Source organism: Aulonocara sp. 'chitande type north' Nkhata Bay, linkage group LG18 (assembly GCF_057382095.1).
Source record: "Aulonocara sp. 'chitande type north' Nkhata Bay isolate Kocher_YH1m ecotype deep benthic linkage group LG18, A_spYH_male_GT1.1, whole genome shotgun sequence".
In the NCBI taxonomy this organism is placed as follows: Eukaryota; Metazoa; Chordata; class Actinopteri; order Cichliformes; family Cichlidae; genus Aulonocara; species Aulonocara sp. 'chitande type north' Nkhata Bay.
Genome location: NC_141361.1, coordinates 5,705,889 through 5,729,026, shown reverse-complemented (window position 1 = coordinate 5,729,026; position 23,138 = coordinate 5,705,889). Strand labels below are relative to the sequence as shown.

Sequence of the window (23,138 nt, the reverse complement as noted above, 5' to 3'; positions counted from 1 at the left end):
GGAGTATGCGCACAATTCTCATGTTTCCGCATCCACTGGTCTCTCTCCATTTGAAGCGTCCCTGGGCTATCAGCCTCCCCTCTTCCCTGAGGAAGAGGCTGATTTGGCTGTGCCTTCCGTCCAGCACCATCTCCAGCGCTGTCTGGACTCGGACCCAGGAGGCACTGAAGAAAGCTGCTGCCCGCCACTGCCGCTATGCAGATCGTCTACGGTCGCCAGCTCCTCGGTACGCTCCAGGGCAGAAGGTGTGGCTGTCGGCTAAGGATGTTCCCCTTAAAGTTTCCTCCCGCAAGCTGGCTCCTCGGTTTATTGGGCCGTATGTCATCCACTCGGTCATCTCGCCCTCTGCTGTGAAGCTCGAGCTTCCTCCCAGTCTGCGGATTCACCCGGTTTTTCATGTTTCCCAAGTCAGGCCTGTGCTGTCCAGTGTGCTGTGCCCGCCTTCCGACCCCCCTCCGCCCGCCCGCCCGGCTCATCGATGGTCATCCGGCCTATACGGTTCGGCGGATCGTTGACGTCCGTCGCCGTGGTCGGGGTCGCCAGTTTTTGGTGGACTGGGAGGGGTATGGGCCTGAGGAACGTGCCTGGGTTCCTCGCTCGTTTATCCTTGATCCTGCTCTTGTCTCTGATTTTTTCAGGTCACGTCGCGGGCTGGGGACCGGTCGGCCGCCGGGTGGCGTCCCTTGAGGGGGGGGTACTGTCATGGTCTACGGTGGGTGGCTGGAGTTTCCATTAGGCTCCTGAACTGACCTGGGATCCGCCCCTGGGCAGGGCCAACTCCAGCTCCTGCACACCTGGAGCCTATTGCAGGCTATCAAGCCAGAGGGATTTAAACCACACATCGATGTTCACTCACTGCCATTGCTGTACCCACCCTGGCTCACTCCACCTCCGGACTTGGTATACCTAGTGATCATTTTGGAAATCCCTCTGTGCCTCACCTGCCTGCCCTCCTGCCGTCACACTCCATCTGGAGCCCCGGATCTCAGGTCAGCCTTTCCACGCCACTCAGCCTCCCCTGGATCTTCATCATCCCCCTCTCAAACACTCCAGGTCCCTAACTGCAAGTAAGAATTGCTGCTCTTATACTGGCCACTTCTGAGCTGCCTTCACTACCCGCCTAACTTCTATATCCTCTCCCCTCAGTGTGACTGTTCCCCACTCAGCTCCGTTCCACTTCTCAGGCCTCGTTCCCTCGCCCTAGCCACGTTCCCCTGGGCACGCCACACCAAGGCTCCACGTCTCGTCATTTTCTGTCTTTGCCACGTTTCCCTTTTTTTGTTCCCCTTGCACCTAACCGTAATAAACTATTTAATCATCTACTGTCTCCGCTCTGGGTTTCTGCACCTGAGTCCTATTCAGTACCGGCCATCCGTCGCCGTGACAAACAGAGCCCCCAACCGGACATGACCGCTACCCCGGGTTGAGCCCCCCAAGGAAGATGCCTCCGGGGAACCCCCCGACGCCCTAAGCCTGTCCCTACCCCCACACCAATCACAGCAGTGAAGGCGGGACCAAACTATGACCCCCTACCCCCACTAGGTGATGGAGCTGATCAAAGGAGCCCAGAGCAATTGATCTGATGTGGTGGCAGAGGCTGTATCAAGACTAATGTAATCTAATAGATAATTTCTATATTGGTTAGAATTAAGATTATTTTTATTTTTCCACTTCATGAGGACTGTTTTCTTGGCTATGCATAGGGCAGTGAAAACCATATGGGCTATATTCTTTTCTGAAGTGACATTATCTAAGCTGCCCAACAAACACACTAAGGGGGAAGTTGGAATGTTACATTTCAGACACTTTGATAAGTCCTCACATATCTCGCGCCAAAACCTCTGAACTGGTGGACAGAACCAAAGAGCGTGGATGTAATTGTCCGGTGAATTAGTTTGGCAGTGTGAGCAGTTGTTGGTAGACGTAAAGCCCATCTTGAACACAGAGGCGGAGCCAGACATTTGAAACACCCGGGGCTTAGCCCAAAAGGGTAGTATGCATGTGGGATTTTGGTTTTTTTTGGGAGGGGGGGGGGGGGGGGGGGGGGGGTAAAAATGACTGAAAGATTAATAGGCTCTGTTTTGAGTTTTGTTCAAAAAAGAATGAGGCTTTTGGGCAAAAAGGGGACACCTTCCTGTTCCTTTTTCTGGAGAATACACAGATCGTTGTTTGAAATCGAGACAGAATAATCCCCTGGTCTGTGTTACGACTGAAGGGTTGTCTAACCCCTAAGGTTGGAGAATTAAGAGCAGAGGATCACCCAACTGGACGACACTGGTAGCTGCAGCAATAAAATAAAGGTTAAGAGCTCTTCGGACAGAGGTTCTAGTCTACGTCTGAATGGTATAAGGGAACACCAAATAAAGCAGTGGGAGACAAGGACATTGTCATCTGGACCTGCTACTGTTGGAATCCTAGTTTTTCTTGCACCTGACTTGCGCAAACACAGAGGTCATCTTACATATGGTTTGCCCCTCAGGGGGACAAAGGACCTCAGGAGTGAGAGGAGATGAACCCGGCCACACTGGGCTACAGGGTGTTTGTGAGGTCATTATTCTAATGACCTCATCAGGGGGAATTGTAAAATTATGATATTATTTTATGCCATGTTATACCCCTAATTAAAGATTGTGAATTATTATGTAGTTTTAGTTTGCATTATTCTCCTGAATTAGAAGAAGCTGATAACTATTGCATTAGTTAAACTGATTTGCATTACATTAAATTGCTGACTTGTTGTGAATGAATGATATTGTTTTATGATGCATTATATTGCTGAGTTATAAGAAATACTGTTCGCAGAAGGTTATTGTCTAATTTGTCTGAGTAGAAGAGAACAGAGTGTGCTGGAGTTTTCTGCCCTATTTCAGCAGGAGCAGATAAACAGGGAGCCAAGGTCGTAGCTTAGGCGCTGTGTGAGAGAGAGCATGTGAATGTTTAGGCTTTTTATGATAAGGTGGAGGCACCAGAGGTTATAAAAGTTTGAGCAATGCTCCACCATTTTGAGATTTTGAGGCTGTCTGCATCAGTGTCCATCTCCCACGTGTGTGATCATTAAATCATCGTTTGACTCAACCCGGCCGGACCAGTGTTGTTATTGTGGTTTTTTCTCTTGTCTCCATCCCCAATATTTTGAACCTTAACAGCTTGGGGGCTCGTCCTGTGGTATTGGGGTGGAATTTAAAAGTTTGGACGGTCCGAGGTTGTCGAACGGACAGGCACGAGCCAGTGGTCTGATTTGAGTGGACAAAAGCCGGCTTATCTAAAGGTAAGGCACTACCTGTTGAATTATTTCCAAAATGTGCCAAATTGGATATGACTAAATTAAAGTCTACTCACTGAAATTACTGGTAGAGTGTCTGTTTTGATTTTGATGAGAATCACCGTGTGGTATGCAGTTAAAGTTGCTTAAGAGTATTTAATGAAGTTGAAGAAATATGAAACTGTTCCAGAAGTAACAGAGAATGTTGGGTTTGAGTCCCTGGATATTGAGCTGAAGGCTCAGGTAGTTTGGTAGGGAAATTAGGACAGAAACTGTTCCAGAAGTAACAGATACTGTTTAATAGTTTTACAAATTAGGACAGAAACTGTTCCCAGAAGTAACAGAGACTGTTTAATTGGTCGTAAAAAAGTTATCTTTCTTCGGTGGGACCCGTTATGGTAAAATTTTTCAAAATCGGTTAGGTTAAAATTATTATAGGACGGCACTGGAAGATGCTAAGAAGCACATAGCCCGGAGGTTACGCTCCCTCCTGGCCGTGGACGCGCGGTCTTGACCTGTCGGCGAACAGGGGTAGTTCAGTTTTGGTTTAACTGTGGGGTACAGGGCATCCCGAAATAAGCTAGGAGTTACCGAGACTCCTCATCGTTTAAAACGGTGTCATGTGCTTGTTTGGACAAAGTTAAATTGAGTTAGGGATTTAGAAGTTAGGTCAGAAACTGTTCCCAGAAGTAACAGATACTGTTTAATTGATTACAAAAAAGTGAAGCTTTCTTCGGTTGGACCCGTTATGATAAATTTGTCGAAATTGTTTAGGTTCTTTAGAAATCAGGCCATAGGCTGTTCTGGAGGAAACAGATACTGGTTAATTGATTACAAAAAAGTGAAGCTTTCTTCGGTTGGACCCGTTAACTTAAATTTGTCGAAATTTGTTAGGTGCTGAATCTGTCAGGCCTGTCAGTAATTGTAAATATAAGACGTCTTTGTAATATAAAATAGAAGAGTTCTGTCTGAGCTTTGTGTGACCCTGTGTGTGACGACAGCGCACTGCAGCGCTGCGAGCTATTTTTAGACGGTGTGTGAACATGCAAATGAGCTGTGACGCGCACAGAGGACTTTGCTTCCTGTTTAGCGTGTTTTTGAGTTTTATAATTTTGATTTGCAAACAATGATACATGCCTGTAAGTAAAACGCTGATTTTGCTGATTATGATACTACAAATAAGGTGTTGAATGACTAGGGTGTGAATGATGTTGGAGTTTAAAGCGGAAACTCAGAGAGGAGTGTGTTGGGAGACTGGCATGTAGTCTGCAGTGCAAAGGTGGGCGTCTTGCCTGCTAGTCTATTTAACAGTGATGAAAATGATATTAAATAAATCTCTCAGTGTGTTGATACAGGTGGCTATGGGGCTGGACCAACTGCCCCCACAAGCACGGCGGCCGAAGCAAAATTATAGTAATGGACACAAAATCAGCAAGAATCAGCAGCTGTGGAAAAGACAGCAGCTAGCAGAGAATTAAAGGAGAAATTAAGAGAAGTTTTACACATAAAATTGCGGCCAACACACTTGTGGAGGTTGGGAAGGCGCCTGGAACATCACAACAAGAAGGTGAAACAAAAACACACACAAGCAGAGAAATGTGAGAGAGAGGCACGTGCTAGAGAAATGCCTCGTTTGAGAAAAAACGTTAAATTAGCCCATGTACAAACGCACATACACGCAATGAAGAAACAGCTTACACCCATGAACACGTGAAGATTTTCCAGCAAGTTTAAAGCAGTGAAACTTAACATACACCCGCCGTTACACAATAAAGTTTATCCACTACTAACAAATAAACCCTCTGGGTTGCAGGACAACAACTTAACTTCAAAAAAAAAAAAAAAAAAATCACAACCAGTGATTACACGACAAATTTAGTGGTTAATAAAAGTCAAATTGTGACATGTTTTCTTCTGATTAATACAAGTGATTACTGAATGAAAGAAAATTCCATTTTTGTGCTGTAAACATGATCTTAAGAATTTTAACATGTACCTGTGTTGTCCTGTCAGCTTGGTGGGTTATGAGAGGATTATATGGTGAAAAAAAAAAAAAAAAAAAAAGGGGGAGAGAAGGCTGACACAGGGCCTGGTCCCGTTGTTTTTCCCCTCTCTGAGTAACACAGCCAATACAACATGATTTTCCTGTTCGTTTGTTTTTGTTTTTGTTTTGTTTTGTTTTTTCTCTTTATGCTTGATTACAGGCTGCTTTGTCGGCCCGGAAAAGCCGAGGCTGACCCTGGACTCCTGCTCTCCCCTCTACCATCTTTGCTCTCTCCTTTACCATCTTCGATGTGACCCTGACTAAATGCTAAAGCAGCTGAACCCGCAACAACAACTTGAAAATGTCAACAGTGCTGCAGGAAAATGATCTTATGCAGCAGAGACGGAGAGCGGTAATCCAAGGCCCGTTTCACTACACGGGGAGATTTCTGTCAGCGTCTTTTCTTTCTGAGAAGATTGAGAAAGGCCCGGCTCCCACCACCGATTCTGACCACCTTATATAAAGGAACTATTGAGAGCATCCTGAGCAGCTATATCACTGTCTGGTTCGGGAACAGCACCATGCCGGACAGACAAGCACTACAGAGGGTTGTGCAATCAGCTGAGCGCACCATCCGCTCCGAGCACCCTGACCTGCACTCAATCTACAGCAGGCGGTGCTGGACCAAGGCCAGGAAGATGGTGAAGGACCTCAGCCATCCCAACAACAGACTGTTCTCTCTGTTGCTGTGTACGTGACAAATAAACATCTGGATTTGGAAAACGAGGCACTCGCAAAGCCACCAGTATTGTGCCTGATTGGACACACCCCTCTCACACACTCTTTACATTCTTGCCATATGGAAAAAGACAGCTTCAGCTGACAGAGCTGTGACGAGACGCCCATCAAGCCCAGATGAAAAGTGAGGCCGAGCAAAACCATGCTGACCTTAACCACTCTGCATTAAAACTGTGCAGGACAGTGACGGACCAACAATGACCATCGGGCAGCAAAAAGGGCGTGCCAGGGACAGGAGGAGTAACTGAGGTCACCTCAGAATGGACAAAACACCAGGAGAAAATAAGCTGAAGGCACAGGTGTCGGGGCTCGGCCAGGAGCTGACCTCTGAGAAGAGCCGAACAGCAGAGCCGCAAAAGGCCGTGGAGCAAAGCAAGGAAAACATCAATGGACTTAAATCTGATTTCTACGGAAAAGACTCTGAGGTTTCTGCCCTCAATAAGACCTCGAGGCATCAGAGCAGAAACTGAGCATGGCCCAGGAGGAGCTAGCTGAAAATCGAACCCATCAGGCTTGGAGTCCTAGACACCGGACTTGAAATCAGGCCGGAGCATCCTGGAGCTAGATGAGCAGTGTGATTTGTCCGGTCTGCTATGGAGCGAACGTTAGGGGGATGGCTTCCTGTCGCCTCTGCCGTCCTCCGATCGCTCAGCGTCCTGGGCTGCCCAGCGCTGGACTGAACGCTCGGGCCGAGACACCCAAACAACCATGGACTCCATTCCCCTGGAATGGGACCACGACTACGACCTCAGCCGTGGGCTTGAGAGTGCAAGAAGGGATCCCAGAGAGCCTTGAGGCCTGTGTAAAACTAACAGAACAAAGATTGAGGTCTTCCACTGGGGAGGTGGAAGCTGCAGACTCTCCTATACACCTTCTGGATGTCAGCCGTTCCACCTGCAAACAAACGGACAGCAGTCGCACTTCTGCAAGCAACAAATGGACATCCAGACAATTGAGCTGCGTATCAAAACCCTGAAGGAAGACCGAAGCAAAAGGGTCAAGTTAAGGAGGAGCGAAATAAGGAGAAGATGCTGGACACTGGAGAAAAGGACTGCCTCAATTGGGGCCAGAACCAGTATGGACAGAACTCTGAGCAGCAGCACCAATGGATGCAAACAGACTGAAAAGGAGGAGGGCAGGACCCAGGGCACGCTTCAGGCCGTGGTTTACCCAGAACACTACAACAGGAAAGTGATGAACACAAACACCCACACAAACACACACATCTACATGCACCGACTCAGAGTGAAAAGAAACATACATATGAACATATGCACTCGTTGATTGAGGGAGAAATGACACACACACACACACAAATTAAAATGTTGATTCAATGAACTGAGAAGTGATCCACACACACACACACACGCTGATGCAATGAAGAATGCTTTACTAACAAGTGCTGCACACAAACATCCAAATACGGAGTTGGTTACAACAGCAAGAACTGATTGATTATTTATTGCTTAAATGTATTTCATGCCACGCAGAGGGCATTTGTGTAGATTTAGAGGACATGGTCTGAAGCACTTTGATAATGAAAACAATGTCTGTGCGTGATGTCTGTTTATGGCTCAGAGCCTCCACTGAATTGTTTACTGTGCTTCACACAGTCTAACAAGGAGCAGTGGTACAGAGCGAAAATGATGAATGAATGGTGTGAGTTTTATTTCGAAGAGATTATGAAAAGGTTGTGTTGATTCAACTTAGTTGTTTACGTTTTTGCCAAGGTAAAGAGTTGGTGTGTAACTAGTGTCCACTATTGAGTCAAGTAAATCCAACATGTTTTGTTGGTGCAAAAAGGAGTTTTGGTTGATCTTTGGGTTTTGTTTGACACTAGGTTGATTCTATCAGTGAGGTTTGGATTGTTCTCTTTCTCTAAGAGAGAGAAAGATGGTTTGAACTTTGGACATGTTTGCAATGGGCCCCAGTATCTGTTATTATATGAGTGTTTTATTGTTTACGTTTGTTTTTTCTTTTGTTACAGTGCACTGAGATAAGAACATCTGAGAGGTGTGATCCACCGGTGGTGATATTTTGGTATTTTGTGAGTTCCTGATTTAACAAATCAGCTCTTTAATCCAGGCCTGAGAGATTGAACTTTAAAGCGCTATAAAATATTCTTATTGAAAACAGTCGCAAAGTATTTTTTCTCCATGATTATAATGGGCTTGGGAGAAAATTGACTTATATGGGACACTGATCCTGAAGCCTAAAAGGATTGCAGCGAGTCAATCCAGTCCAAAGAAGGAAAAACAAACAAGGAGCTGTTTCCTTTAAAATGATGACGTCATCTTGCTGGTGATGGAGCCTCGAATAGGCTGCGCGTGAGACTCCATTATCAGCAACTTTTGGTATGAATGTGTGTGGATGTATGCATATGACTGATGACTAAAAGTCATGGACTGACGACTAAAAGTTTAACTGACTTGATACTGAGACAAAAACGGTGCTGACTTTAGGATTATTGAATGTCCACAGACAATTCACCCAGCCTGTAAAAGAAGGGTGGATGTTTTGTTTTGCTTTGTTTTGTCTGCAAGAACAGAAGAATGACAGAGACTAAAGAGCTGTAGCTTCACAGCAGTGTGAACTGCAGACTGAACCCTTTGGTTGCTAATTTTGAGCTACTGATGTTTGCATTAAGGAAATTGTGTTTTAGTAGCTGTGTTTTAATTAAGGTATTACATTATATTGTTGGGAATATTAAATGCTAAAGTGAAGAAAAGGTTTGATCCCACTCATGACTGAGCATGTTATTATTAACCATAGTGGGTCACTATAGAGAGTCAATTAATTTTAGAAAAAAACAAACAAACAAAAAACCCTCCACCGAGGTCTATGAATAAGAGGGGAATGATAGACAGCCACACTCAAAATGGAGATATGTAATGATAAACACTGGTCCCCGTCTTTTGGGCGCTCTCTTGAAGTAGTCAACAATTTAAAAGTAAGATAAAAGAACAGGGGCATGTGCTGAGGGGTGGTGCTGCACAAGAACAAGAGTAAAATAAAGAAAATATTGTTTTTAGAAGTGCAAATTAAAATGTACCATTACACTCAGAGGATCAATATGAAGCTTAATATTTGTTAATTTTGAATGAAGTACATGACTGGTGACTGTTCTGTCCTGAGCTTTTGTTTTTACAGCACCCGCTTGATCACACCAACAGTTTCTCGCCACCGAAGAGGGGTACTTGGAAAAAATAAAGAACGGGGAGGAATATCATCAAAACTGGAAACAGGTAATCCCCAAAGGGGTTGATAATGCCATAACTTTCACTATGGTCAAATTCTTAAAATTTGACCCTCAAAAATTCTTCAAACATTTAGACACAAAGTGGAGATTTAGATAAATATAATGTCGTAAACCACATAAGCATGAAGTATTTGATTCAATAAGATGGTGAAGTAACAAGCAGCAAAAGGTTGATCATGTTAATGGTGTTTATTCAAGGGTGCAGAGGAGATTATTATTATTAAAGACAACAAATGAAATAACGAAAAGTAGAAGTGGAAAAATTTGCGTTAACGGCAATAAAATCAAAAAAAAAGAAGTACTAACTAAAACTGTACTGAATGTTCACAAAACTAACTAAAATTAACTAGATTTATAGCAAAATGTGTTTGGTTGCATTGATGTGTGCGTGCCCTGCTATAGTGAAATTAAGATAGTACGTTAGTCGAGTCGTCTGTGTTGCTGCTCCGTTCACGCGCAGAATCAGGTCAGGAAAAGTCGGGAGACAGCGCCAGAATAGAATTGAGGATGATTTTAATATGATTGTTTTGTAGACATAACAAGAGTCTTGTAGTGGAGAGGGACGTAATGTCCTCCTGAGACCCAGAGAATAAGAAAAAAACAGGGAGAAATTATTTTCGTTTTTTCTTTTTTCTTTTTTTCTTTTTTCTTTTAAATGAATCAAGTGTTATTAAAATAACAATCTCATAAGATGAAGATCAGGGACCAACCCAGAAGTCACTGACACTTCACTAGCTGTAAACTATTGGTTTAGGAATAAGTGATGGCACTGAACTTCCTATTTCACAAAAGTCAATTTATTTAGGATATCTGAGTAAGTACTGATTTTATTTGGAGACACAAAGGAACATTTGGCACTTCCCTCATCTCACATCTGTTTCATTGTTGTACCCAATCATTCTACAACTGAAATGCCTTGGACTGCTAACCATTTCAGGCAAGTGGAGTGAACCATATTTTGCTAGACTCTCATCAGATTGGGGCTTCCTTTTATTGATCTTTGGAGAGAAGTCTTCATTACTGGTATTATTCAGGTCTTGTTCACATGTTTGTCCCAGGTTTCTCAGCCAAGAGGAGCTTAAACCCCAGATACTGTGAGTTCTTTTCACACGTTGAGATCACTGATAACTCTCAGCAACGACGTGATCTCGTAGAAACAATTAGGTGTTATGGATTCAACTATAATTGCGACTCTTATTTTTACTTTACTGGAAAACATTTCTGCATTTTACCCATATTTTATTTTTAACTCAAAATCAAAATTCCAGATTCTACTACATGTTGGTTTTGCACCAGATAGGACGACAGATTTCAGGTGGCCCTGTGTCTTTCTCTATTACATCTGCCACTGCATCTCGATAATCTTTGTGTGGCTTTTAGTGGGTCCTGACCCTCTCATATTTTGAAAAATCTATGTTTGAATCTCCCTTAATAATTGTGTTAAGAATTCTCTCTGCCTTTGTCAAAAGTTGTGTATTAGGAAAAAGTGAAATAAATATAAATATAAAGTCCCAATGTGTAGAGCACACATTAATAAATTAGCCATGTTCCCTGTGAAAGTAAATGAGCCTAATTCTTAAAGACCCCTGAAATTATTTACCAGATGTTTATCTTTTGAATAAAATAAAAATCTGAGTTTAACAAAACATTTTAATTGTAAATATCAAGCTTACCTTTCTTTCTTCCATAAAATGTGCTTGTGGGCACGCCAGCCATTTTGAAAAGGTGGGAAAAACAATTGGCAAGGCCACACCCCCACACATGTGACATAATTTTAAAGGTACTGTTGCCCTCTCTAAGAAACATCAGGACTTAGAGGAGTGGCAAGTAGAGTATGAGAGCTACAAGCAAAAAACTAAATGTGTACTACAGTGCGCAAAAATGAATTACTGGGTCATCAGGGGGTCTTGAGGGACATTTATAAAACAAAAAATCCCACAAACTTTAAAAGTGCACTTGAAAAGCTCACACAAGAAGGTTAACCTAGCTTACCTAGAAGACCTCATCAGGGGGAGCACGCTCCCCCTCGTTGAAGAGCTCACCCACTTAACTCGCATCCCAAGAAAACAGCTAACCCCAGATAAGGCAGCGTGATGTATCCCGAGATAACAGGACTGGGACATCTAAATAAAGGTGTGAAACAATCGCCTTCAAAAGGTTATCAATTCACTTTAACCAAAATTAGGACCACTCGGTGCGGCAAGAGTTAATAGTTATTAGTCTCAACACCCAAGGATAACCAGAAGAGCATGACTGATATGATGCAACTGAGATTTTGTTACACTTAACTTTTGCAAAACACAAATAAAACTAAATTGAAACTAAGGATTTTCAGAAAATAAAAACTAGACTAAACTAGCAAAGAATTGGTAAAAACTAATTACAACTGGCAAAAAATTGAAAATCTGGAGTCGAAACTAAATAAAAGATAAAACCTAATGAAAATGGCGAAACGTTTAAAACTCTGGTGCAGAGATTGGCAAATCTGACCAGGAACGTTATAAAATGGATTGTCAGAACAGTCAGCGTTAAAGCCACTTTTGACAGTCCATACTAGGATGGCATTGGACATCTTGGGGGTGGAAAGGGGTTGGTGTGACCAAGGTGTGGTTTGGCTTGTCGTATGTATATTTGAGATCATATGGCTCTGGATGGACCAGTTACCAGGGCATGGAAGGAGGACAGACTCATTAAAGGAGGAGAAGGCATTTCCTGGGATTGGAGATCCTCTGGGTGAGTGGTTGATTAAAAGCATGCATAAAATAGAAGTTATCTGTTGTTATTGATTGGTAATAGATTGATAATTGGCCACATTTACAGCTGTATTGACTTGTTGTGGACGTAGTCGACTTCAGGTTTAAACACTCTAATTAACAGGTTGAAAATAGTGATATTAAAGGAAGAGTATACAGCGCCACCCTGTCAGACGCCAGTGATGGTGGAGCTCACTGATGAATCAGGTGAGCTGGATTCATGGCTGATTCAAAACTAAGATCCCCCTGCTGTGGTCAGTAAGGGGAGAAAAGGGGGAAATAAAATCAAGAATTAAAGAGGCATTTATAAACATTTAGGTGTCAAGTGAAACGGGACAAAAGGGGGTGTTATACTGTTATTTTCAATGTCAGTATTATTATTGTATGAGAATCATGCAACAAGCATTGCATCGATGATCATTTATTGAAGTTTTTGACCTTATACTAACATCTGTGTTCCTGTGATTGTTATAACCTCTGATGAATCTTCTATTTACAGGTGTTAGGATAATGATATAATTTTTCATTGCAAGTGTAACCATGATCATTTTTATACATATTGCAACTTGTTGCTCATTGTAGAGTTGTGCTCAAGTTAATAAGGGTTAAAAGCTACAGTCAGCGCGAATGTCTGACTGATCTATTGAGGGGAAAGGCTTCGAGCATAGAAGGCCGCACGCGCTTACAAAACACTGATATCATGTTATTTTTTGTGATCTTTTCTTAAATTATGTCTTTAAGGTTAGTTTAAATAGTGGCAGTTAATTAAACGAGATTCATTAAAATATTAAATACCTGAGTCAGAACGTTACACGCGGATCACCTTAAGAGTCTGGGAAACTTTGTAGCTGCCTAACTTTTTGAATGTTCTAGCTCCGTTGATTTGACACATTGGAATGTGTCAAAAAAGGGGGGGAAGGTTGAGCTTTAACATCAAACAAGGATTATTTGAACATTTTATAACTTGATTTGTGTCTTTAATACTTTAGGAATGGTAAAGCTTAAGCTAATAGCGGTCCGAGAAGACGGACCTTTTAGAGAATCAGTGAAAAAGCATAAACTATCACTTTCATGTTTAATCATTACTCATTGAAATTAACTGAATAGCGTTTAGAAGATTTGTTAATTTTTTGTCTTTTGTTAAAAAGAGGGGTTTCAATAATCTTCAGACACACCTTGCAAATGTGCTTATAACGAGTTGGCACTCGGCCTTTTGAAGGTCAGAAGCTTCGTTCGGCGTGACTGTCCGGACTGATAAAGTGTAAGAAATGCCTTGAGTGCGGAGGGCTAAATGCAAACACTGCTTACACACACATAAGATATGATTAGAATAAGTCCCTGGGACATTCTGAATGTTTTAGACCAATTCTGAATCACTAGAAGGTCAGTAGATAAGAACATTAGATTATTAGGGTTAGGAAGAGAGGTGTTTTGGTTTTCTGTCTCTTACAGAGAAAGGAACAGACACCAGACGAGGTCACAGAGATGCGAGGATCCTCCGTAGCAGAGTCAGACACAGTGACTGCCGAGACATCAACTGGGTCCAAGGGTCATGGCGTTTGGGCTCCAGCTAGTCACCACAAAAGGATGGATCCCATAAACACAGCAATAACCATGAAGGGGTTGGCGGAAATCCGGGAACACCAGACCAATGAGGTTCGAGAGGCTTTTGGGCAAAAAGGGGACACCTTCCTGTTCCTTTTTCTGGAGAATACACAGATCGTTGTTTGAAATCGAGACAGAATAATCCCCTGGTCTGTGTTACGACTGAAGGGTTGTCTAACCCCTAAGGTTGGAGAATTAAGAGCAGAGGATCACCCAACTGGACGACACTGGTAGCTGCAGCAATAAAATAAAGGTTAAGAGCTCTTCGGACAGAGGTTCTAGTCTACGTCTGAATGGTATAAGGGAACACCAAATAAAGCAGTGGGAGACAAGGACATTGTCATCTGGACCTGCTACTGTTGGAATCCTAGTTTTTCTTGCACCTGACTTGCGCAAACACAGAGGTCATCTTACATATGGTTTGCCCCTCAGGGGGACAAAGGACCTCAGGAGTGAGAGGAGATGAACCCGGCCACACTGGGCTACAGGGTGTTTGTGAGGTCATTATTCTAATGACCTCATCAGGGGGAATTGTAAAATTATGATATTATTTTATGCCATGTTATACCCCTAATTAAAGATTGTGAATTATTATGTAGTTTTAGTTTGCATTATTCTCCTGAATTAGAAGAAGCTGATAACTATTGCATTAGTTAAACTGATTTGCATTACATTAAATTGCTGACTTGTTGTGAATGAATGATATTGTTTTATGATGCATTATATTGCTGAGTTATAAGAAATACTGTTCGCAGAAGGTTATTGTCTAATTTGTCTGAGTAGAAGAGAACAGAGTGTGCTGGAGTTTTCTGCCCTATTTCAGCAGGAGCAGATAAACAGGGAGCCAAGGTCGTAGCTTAGGCGCTGTGTGAGAGAGAGCATGTGAATGTTTAGGCTTTTTATGATAAGGTGGAGGCACCAGAGGTTATAAAAGTTTGAGCAATGCTCCACCATTTTGAGATTTTGAGGCTGTCTGCATCAGTGTCCATCTCCCACGTGTGTGATCATTAAATCATCGTTTGACTCAACCCGGCCGGACCAGTGTTGTTATTGTGGTTTTTTCTCTTGTCTCCATCCCCAATATTTTGAACCTTAACACTTCATATAGGGAAAAATATATATCACATGTGCAGGACACCTTAAACTAGTTTTTAAGCAGCAAGGCAGAACAAAATCAGGGCTGTATCAAGACATGAGGACTAAACCCCAATTCAACCAGACCCAGAACTGATCCAGAATTAAAACAGGACTACAACAGTTCAAAATCAGGACTACTTAGGATTTAACCAAGACAGAACCAGAATCAGAACTAGATGATAGTAGCACTAAAAATCATCATAGACCTGCACTACACTTATTTTTTAATTCTACCAATGTACAATATTTAGATTGAGAAAAGTTTATATAATTATTTAGCCTTGTTGTGCAAACAAGCCCGCATAACTTAATAAATATAGAATTTGAAAAATAACAAACCTAAAAAGAAACACTAGGTACGAGATACATGAGGACCTATGATACGGTGATACTTTTGGTAAACAACCATTTGACTAACATGTGTGTCTCACCTGCTCTTGTTCCACCTCTGTTCTGTCCTCGTTCTCCATCTCCCTCTCTCTCCCTCTCTGCTCCTCTCTCTCCCTCTCTGTTCCTCTCTCTCCCTCTCTGCTCCTCTCTCTCCCTCTCTGTTCCTCTCTCTCCCTCTCTGTTCCTCTCTCTCCCTCTCTGTTCCTCTCTCTCTCTTTGTGCTGACAATCATCAAATATACAGATATTTACAAACTCTTCAGAAAACACAAACACTTTTTAAATTGTAACATCAAATCAGACTAAATGTTTATTTTTTTAGATTGATAAATATAAAAAACATATTTGTTAACTTTAAGAGTAAAGAGAGAAACTATCTGTATTTCTTAATTTTAAATGGCACCAAATTGTATTCAAAATTGAGCCACACTTATGGAGCTCCACAGTTCTTTTCCTGGTGTTTTGGTTGACATCTCTTGATTTTCCCATGTCACAGAAACAGGCTCTGTGTTTTGCCTTATATGCATCCACAGCTGTGCCACCAATTTACTCACATGGACTCTACTAACCTATCAGAAGCTTCTTCAGCTCAGAATGGAATCGTCTGCAGTTTTCTTATTAATTAACAAACTTAGTGTACATGTACTCCTACATTTGATCAAAGTGATAAAAAATAGACAGCTCTGTCTCTCTTTATTCTGACATTTAACTAATTCAAAAGATATTTCAATATTTATCTAAAACAAAAGTTTACTCTAAATTGATGTTGTACAGTAAAAATGTTTTATGTTTTCTCCCTAAAGTGTATGTAAATATCTGGTTACAAATGTGAATATCCTGCTGTGTACTCAAATCCCTCTTGTTTTGCATAGAAATATACTGAACAACATACAAAGCATAATATATAAAATAACATTTACCTGAGTTTTTTCTTTGAAAGAAGCCTCTAATGTCCATTCTTATATTTCAGTACATAACTGAAACCGATTTAGTCGGGGAGGGTAAGAACTGAAAATATGAAATAAACACACGTAAGCTAAGACTCTCTAAAAAAAATAGCATTTGTTCGGCTTTTCATTTCGCCATTTGTTGATTCACTTGAAGAGCAAGTAACGTAATATTGGTCAAGTGATCAGTTTGATATCAATCTTTCGTGATTCACCGTCATATTTACATTATTTGTACGGTACGAATGATTTGCTTTGGTACCTGCTCAAACTTAAGCTCTCCTTAGTATGGCTGGCTCCGTTTCTCCAACAGTGCACTCACAGGCAGCAGCTGCCCCGCCCCCTCGCTCAGTTGCTTAGTGCCTGAGCTCGGATCATACCAATATCAGGGGGGGATTCACGCACAGTCGTAAATTCCCACAGTGTGCACTATGTGCTTCGAATATTGTGTGTACTTTTTGTTTTATACAGTTGTCAGCCAGACATCTAACTATGAAAAAATTACACTCCAAAAGACCCCGGGCTTCTGACAAAACAACCCGGGCTTAAGCCCAGTAAGCCTCCCCCACGCTCCGCCCCTGCTTGAACATCCGATGACCTGTATAGTGCACTCTATGTAATATTTTGTATTGAATTAATTGAAGACTGGGATTTCTGATTAGATGAAAGGTTTGTAAGCAAGTCTGAGACCAGAAGTTTTGGTCTAAGTTAGCTGATAAATCCGCTTCCCATTTTGCAATAGGAAGTGATATTGATTCATCTGTTTTAGAAAGCATTCTGTATATTTTGGAAAGTAATTTGGGGGTTTTAAGAGTAAGAAATTGAACCACACTTGGTGGTGTTTGTAGTTCAACTTGACCCGGTTTAAATTTCTTTTTTACTATGGATTTAATTTGTTGATATTCTAAAAATCTTTTCTTGTTGATCCCATATTGTGTAACTAGTCCGTCAAATGAAATAAATTCTGTTCCTTCTAGTATATGTTCTAAATATTTGATTCCTTTACCACTCCAATCTGAAAAGTTTATCATATTATTGTTTTGTAATATGTCAGGGTTGTTCCAGATAGGTGTACGTTTGCATGGGATTAATGAAGACTCCGTGAATTTTAGAAACTCCCACCATGCTGTCAGAGAAGAGCTGATGTTGACGCTTTTAAAGCATTCATGTCGTTGGATGTTTGAGCTGATAAATGGTAGATCTGAAATCTCTAGATTATTGCAAAGTGCTTGTTCTACATCTAGCCAAGGTTCATCTAAGACGGTATGTTTTAGCCATCCTGAGATAAACTGAAGCCTGTTGGCTAAGAAGTAGTGCTGAAAGTTAGGTAGTTCTAATCCTCCTTTATCCTTGGTCTTTTGTAGTGTTTTTAAGCTTATACGTGGGGGTTTATTTTTCCAAAGCAATTTGGACATACATGAATCTAGAGATCTGAACCAATCTTGTGGCGGTTTAGTTGGGATCATTGAGAATAAATAATTTTTTTTTGGTAAGACCATCATTTTTATAGCGGCAACCCTTCCCATGAGTGATATGGGTAGACATTTCCACCTAGCCAGATCACCTTCTACCTTCTTTAAAAGTGGGATGTGGTTTAGTTTAGTTAGATCTGCAAGCTTGGGAGAAACATTAATACCTAAATATTTTATATTTCCCGATTGCAGTGGTGTTGAAGAGGAATTATGGAGGGAGCAATTAATCGGTAGGACTGTAGATTTTGACCAGTTAATTGAGTAATCTGATATTCTTGCAAAAGAGTTTATCAATTCAATCACCACAGAGATATTGGTTTGTGAATTTTGGAGAAAGAGTAACACATCATCCGCATAAAGGCTGATTTTATGTTCCATGTTCTTGCATTTTATGCCCTTAATTACTGAATTCTGTCTAATTGCTGCTGCTAGTGGTTCAATAAAAATTGCAAACAGTGAAGGGGAGAGTGGGCATCCCTGCCTGGTGCCCCTCAAGAGACAGAAGCTGGAGGATGTCTGGTCATTTGTTCTGACACAAGCTGTTGGGGAATTATATAATATTTTTAACCAGTTTATGAAAGAGGATCCAAAACCAAATTTGTGTAAAGTTGCAAATAGAAATTTCCAGTTAACTCTGTCAAATGCTTTTTCTGCGTCTAAGGAGAATATTGTAGTTTCTAGGTTTTTACTGTATGAGTAGTCTATCAAATTAAGTAATCTACGTGTATTTGTTGATGAGTGCCTACCTTTTATGAAACCAGTTTGGTCAGGATGAATTAAGAGGGGGGTTATTTTCTCCAGTCTTTTTGAGAGAGCTTTGCAGATTATTTTAAGGTCTACATTTATAAGGGATATTGGACGATAGCTTGAGGGATATACAGGGTCTTTGCCTGGTTTTAGCAGGAGATTAATGTTTGCAGAATTCATATTTGATGGAAGTCTGCCCTTTTCTTTGATTTACAACAACGTTCTGTAGAAAACTGGTGCTAGAATCGACCAGAATTCTTTGTAGAATTCTGCAGGAAAGCCGTCTGGACCTGGAGCCTTATTATTGGGCATACTTATCAGGGCTTCCTGGAGTTCACCTGGTGTCAGTGGTGAATCCAGTGCCATTGCTTGAGTGTCTAATAATTTTGGAAGAGTTATGTTGTCCAAAAACTGATCAATTTCTTTTTTAGATGGGTTTATTTGTGGTTCAATGTTTCCTGATCTTGGTGGGACGCGTAGGCTTCTTCTAGTGATTTGATGTTTTTTTCTAATTCCTGAATATTTTTGTTTTCTTTTTTCTTTTTATGTGATGAGAAAGAAATTATTTTACCTCTCATCACAGCTTTCCCTGCTTCCCATAGAACAGAAGCTGATGTTTCGGGAGTGTCATTATAGTCTAAATATGAAGTCCACTCTTTTTTAAAATATTTAATAAAGTCTTCATCTTTAAGTAGTGATGTATTAAATCTCCAGTTTTTACTTGGCGTAGTATTATTCTTGTGCATTAGTTTTAAAGATACAGGAGCATGATCGCTGACAGCTATAGGGTGAATCTCAGTGTCTGAAATGTCACTCAGCAGTGAGCTGCTGACCAAAAAATAATCCAGATGAGAGTAGGAGTGATGGACATGTGAGAAAAAAGTATATTCCTTACTGGTGGGGTGAAGGGAGCGCCATGCATCGCAAAGACCAAAGTCGCTCATATACTGTTTGATTATATTTGTGGACTGCCAATTACGCTGAGTTCCCGCTGTATTGAGCCTATCCATGTCTTCATTTAGTCCAAGGTTGAGGTCGCCTCCAAGAACAAGTGTGCCATCTAAGTGTTCAGAGAGTGCACTGAAAAAACCGTGAAAGAATGAGGGATCATCAACATTTGGACCATATACACTTGCAATACATAGCTTTTTATCAAGTATAGATAGTTTAATGATTAAGAATCTGCCCTCTGGATCTATAACTGTATCGAGTACTGTGAAATTAATATTTTTATGTATTAAAATTGCTACTCCCCTTTGTCTAGAATTATAACAAGCTGAGAACATATTAGGAAACTCAGGTGTTTTAAGTTCGTTCGAACCTCTAAGAGGTCTGTGGATCTCTTGTAAAAGGACAACATCTGCCTGTAGTTTTTTGAGTTGGTTAAATATTTTTAACCTCTTTTCTCTGGAGCCAGCTCCATTTATATTCCATGTAATGAACCTCAGTGTACCCATAGATGTTTGTGTATAGGGATGTATGCTGTGTGCGTCGCTTAGACAGGTGGAGAGAATACGTCACTTGTTCATAAATAAAAAGAAGGAGAGAGAGAAAAAATGTGTGGCGAGATGCTCCCTGAGTCTGACTATGTGTTTGCATAGTTACTAATATGAGTAGGCTTGGCTTAAGTGTGTGTATCCTAAACGACTGTGTGCGCTGTCTGACTGAAGTAAATGTGCTGCCGTTGAGCGCATGGTGTGTATGTGTCGAAATAAAGGGTGTTGTTTGTGGATGAGTGTCGAAGCAGGTGATCGAGGCAGTGAAAGGAATAAAGAAAGAAACCAAGGACAGGGGTGAGCAGCATAAAAGCAAGAGGGGGAAAAGAGAGAGAGAAAAAAACGAGAAGAAAAAAACAAAAAACAAAACGTAAACATTCCAATTAAATCACTGACGGAGAGTGACGGTGTTAATTCTGCTATGAAATCACACTTTAAGATGCGATTTGATACTAGTAAGTTAAACAGATGTTAATGCAAGTTAGTGTGAGTGGATAGGGAAATGGTGTAGCTGATTCTTATCTGGTGTGAGGTTAATACAGCCACGGAGTGATGTTGGGGTCGCGGTGGAGCTGTCCGTCCACGTACAGCCGGTCCACAGCGATGACAGCGCGGGAGCCCTTCTGGATGAAGCCGCGTCGGATTGGGAAGAGGACCCTGCGTCGTTCCAAGATCTCTTTGGGGAACTGGTCGTTCACGCTGAAGTCCGTTCCTTTTAATTCCCTGCCGCGGCTTTTCACCTGTTGTTTTTGTTTGAAGTGGCCGAATTTGGCCACGATAGGACGTGGTCTCCCGGCCGTAGCCCGAATGGGGCCGAGGCGATGTACCCGATCGAAGACGATGTTCTTCACAGTGTCCTCCGGCAGCTTCAGGTGGATTTTGATGAAGCTTTTTACCGTGGTCTCCGCGTCCTCTCCAGCGGCTTCTGGAATACCAGAAAATACCAGATTATCACGCATGCTACGAGCTTGTAGATCAATAACTGTTTCTTTTATTTTTTTATTTTCTCTATTGAGCTGGGTAACATTTTCTGTGAGACATTTCACCGACTCCCTTAGCGTGGCATTTTCAGCAGCAAGCGTTTCCACCTGCTGCTGGCTGTACTCCAGGGATTCTCGCAAGCATTTAAATTCTCGGTGAAGAATCTCCACCAAGGACAGCCTTGCGTCGAAACTGGACAATCGCTTGTCGATTGACTCCAGTATGTCGGCAATATCTTTGCCGGCTGGCGATGTTGAGCCAGGGGAATCTGCCGGGCGTTGTCTTTTCGACGACGGCGTCTCAGCTTTGGCCGGGGAAGCTGCACACTGGGCCTTCTTCATCACGAGATCCTGAAAGCACTGATCAATATAATCTTGGAGAGTCTCTAAACTCTCCCCGTTGTTCTCCAGGGTGTTGGAGATTATTTAGACAAATATTGTTAGTTATAAGACAATTGATAAGTGTATTTGGTAATAGGGGGAGACCGGGGATAGTTGTAACGTGGGTCAGTTGTAACACTTCCAATTTCTCCAATCAAGGCTAAGTTTCAAATGATGTGACTCATCCTGTGCATGCCCAATTCAGTTCTGCTATCACATGTGAAAAATCAGCACATTTTGTCAAACACAGACAATTTAACATCAAAAAAAGTACGTTTTTCTACTTTATTTCAATTTCTAATAGCATTATCTGCTTTGCAGTTAAAGTCATCAAACTTAAATTATGTTATTTGTATGTCTATGGGGATATATTCTGTGTAGGTCTTTAGTGCTAATGTTTTAGCCGTTGGCTGTAATGTTAGCTAGTTCATGGCTATAGGAGTCTGGGTCAGTTGTAACAGCAACAGTCTGGGTTAGTTGTAACAATAATGCAGATGTTACAACTTACCACACTTTTACTTTAACTTATATTAAACAAGTTGGGGCAACGACATCAGCAGAGAGAGGTTCACTGGTCGCTTTTGTATATGCGGTTAATGCCATTGGCAAAACAATTCCTCCACTGTTTGTGTTCCCACACATACATTATGCAGACCACTGTGTCAGAGATGGACCAGTAGGAAGTACTGGTAGTGGAAATAAATCAGGATGGGTGCAAGAAACAGATTTCCTCATCTTTCTGAAGCACTTTGCAAACCACACCAAGGTAAGCCATGATAAAAAGTAATGGAATTGCGATGCTGGTGAACAACTACATTTTTTCAGCTTCATTGTTATGTTCAAAATTGGTGCAAGAGTTGTAGGTTATAATGCCCACTGAGCCAATGAGGCCAAACTCAAGGAAGACCAACCAAAATTAATGAAATATTCAGTTGCAGAAAATTCCATAATTTGTCTTTTTTGGGGGGTTGGAATATGTTCAAAAGCTGGATTTCTGCATTCTGTCACACACACACATAATTACATAAATGGCTCTAAGTGCATTCATGTGTTGAATAAACAAAGATTACATGTTAATGTTTTGTTAGTACCCTTATTTCATTGTGTTACATTTCACTCCAGGATATGTTACAACTAACCCAGACTATGGGGTTAATTGTAACATTTCACTCTTCGTGTTTGAGACCATACCATGCAATGAGTAATTGTGCTGCAGAGAAAATAGCTGCACTATTTAATAGCAGAGACATGTAAATACTTTGCATTACATTTTGAATCCACTACCTTAAAAGAGCTCCAATTTACAGACAGAAATGTCAAAAATGTTACAACTATCCCCGGTCTCCCCTACTGAAGCTTAAATGAATTTGTTCAAATCTAAACTACCATTTGCTTTAATTTTCCGCCAACAATCTCCGGCGTCTGACGTCAGTTACAACATGAGTCGCTTACCTTGTCCGTCACTTGTCCTTTTTTCAGACTAAAATCAAATTAACAAACTAAAATCAAAGCATTCTTTGATTTTAGTCTGTTAGCCCACAAGCTGAGTTTTTATCAGAGTCCTGCATGAGTCAGTGTTATTTCACTGACACCATCACAGTTTTACACACCTGTTCTGTATGACTTTGTCTCAGGTTTGCGGTGATATCCAGCACTCTGAGCTGATGGCAGATCTGGTCAGTCCACAGTAGCTTCAACCACTAAATTATCTCTAACACATCACCAAACCAAAGTCTTCCTGCTAAGAGTACATCAAAGGTGAAAAGCGAGCCTAGAATGTCATCATTTCTGCTCTCCTCTTTCTTCTTCTTCTACTTCTGGACCGCACACATCTGTCGCTGCCCTACTCAGGTCGATCTAATGAAAATCAGCCAGAAATAATAATCAGAAATCCAAATGTAGAATTTATAGTTCCCCATTGATGCAAT

The 23,138-nt window shown here is 41.5% G+C and overlaps 1 long non-coding RNA gene across 1 annotated transcript; it reads left to right on the top strand.

The window, feature by feature from the left end:
• The first annotated feature begins 2,110 nt into the window (after positions 1–2,110).
• Positions 2,111–14,689, top strand: LOC147307816 (uncharacterized). Its single transcript, XR_015126214.1, has 2 exons — positions 2,111–11,028; positions 11,437–14,689. It is a non-coding gene; the product is annotated as an uncharacterized LOC147307816 (long non-coding RNA).
• Positions 14,690–23,138: the final 8,449 nt, after the last annotated feature.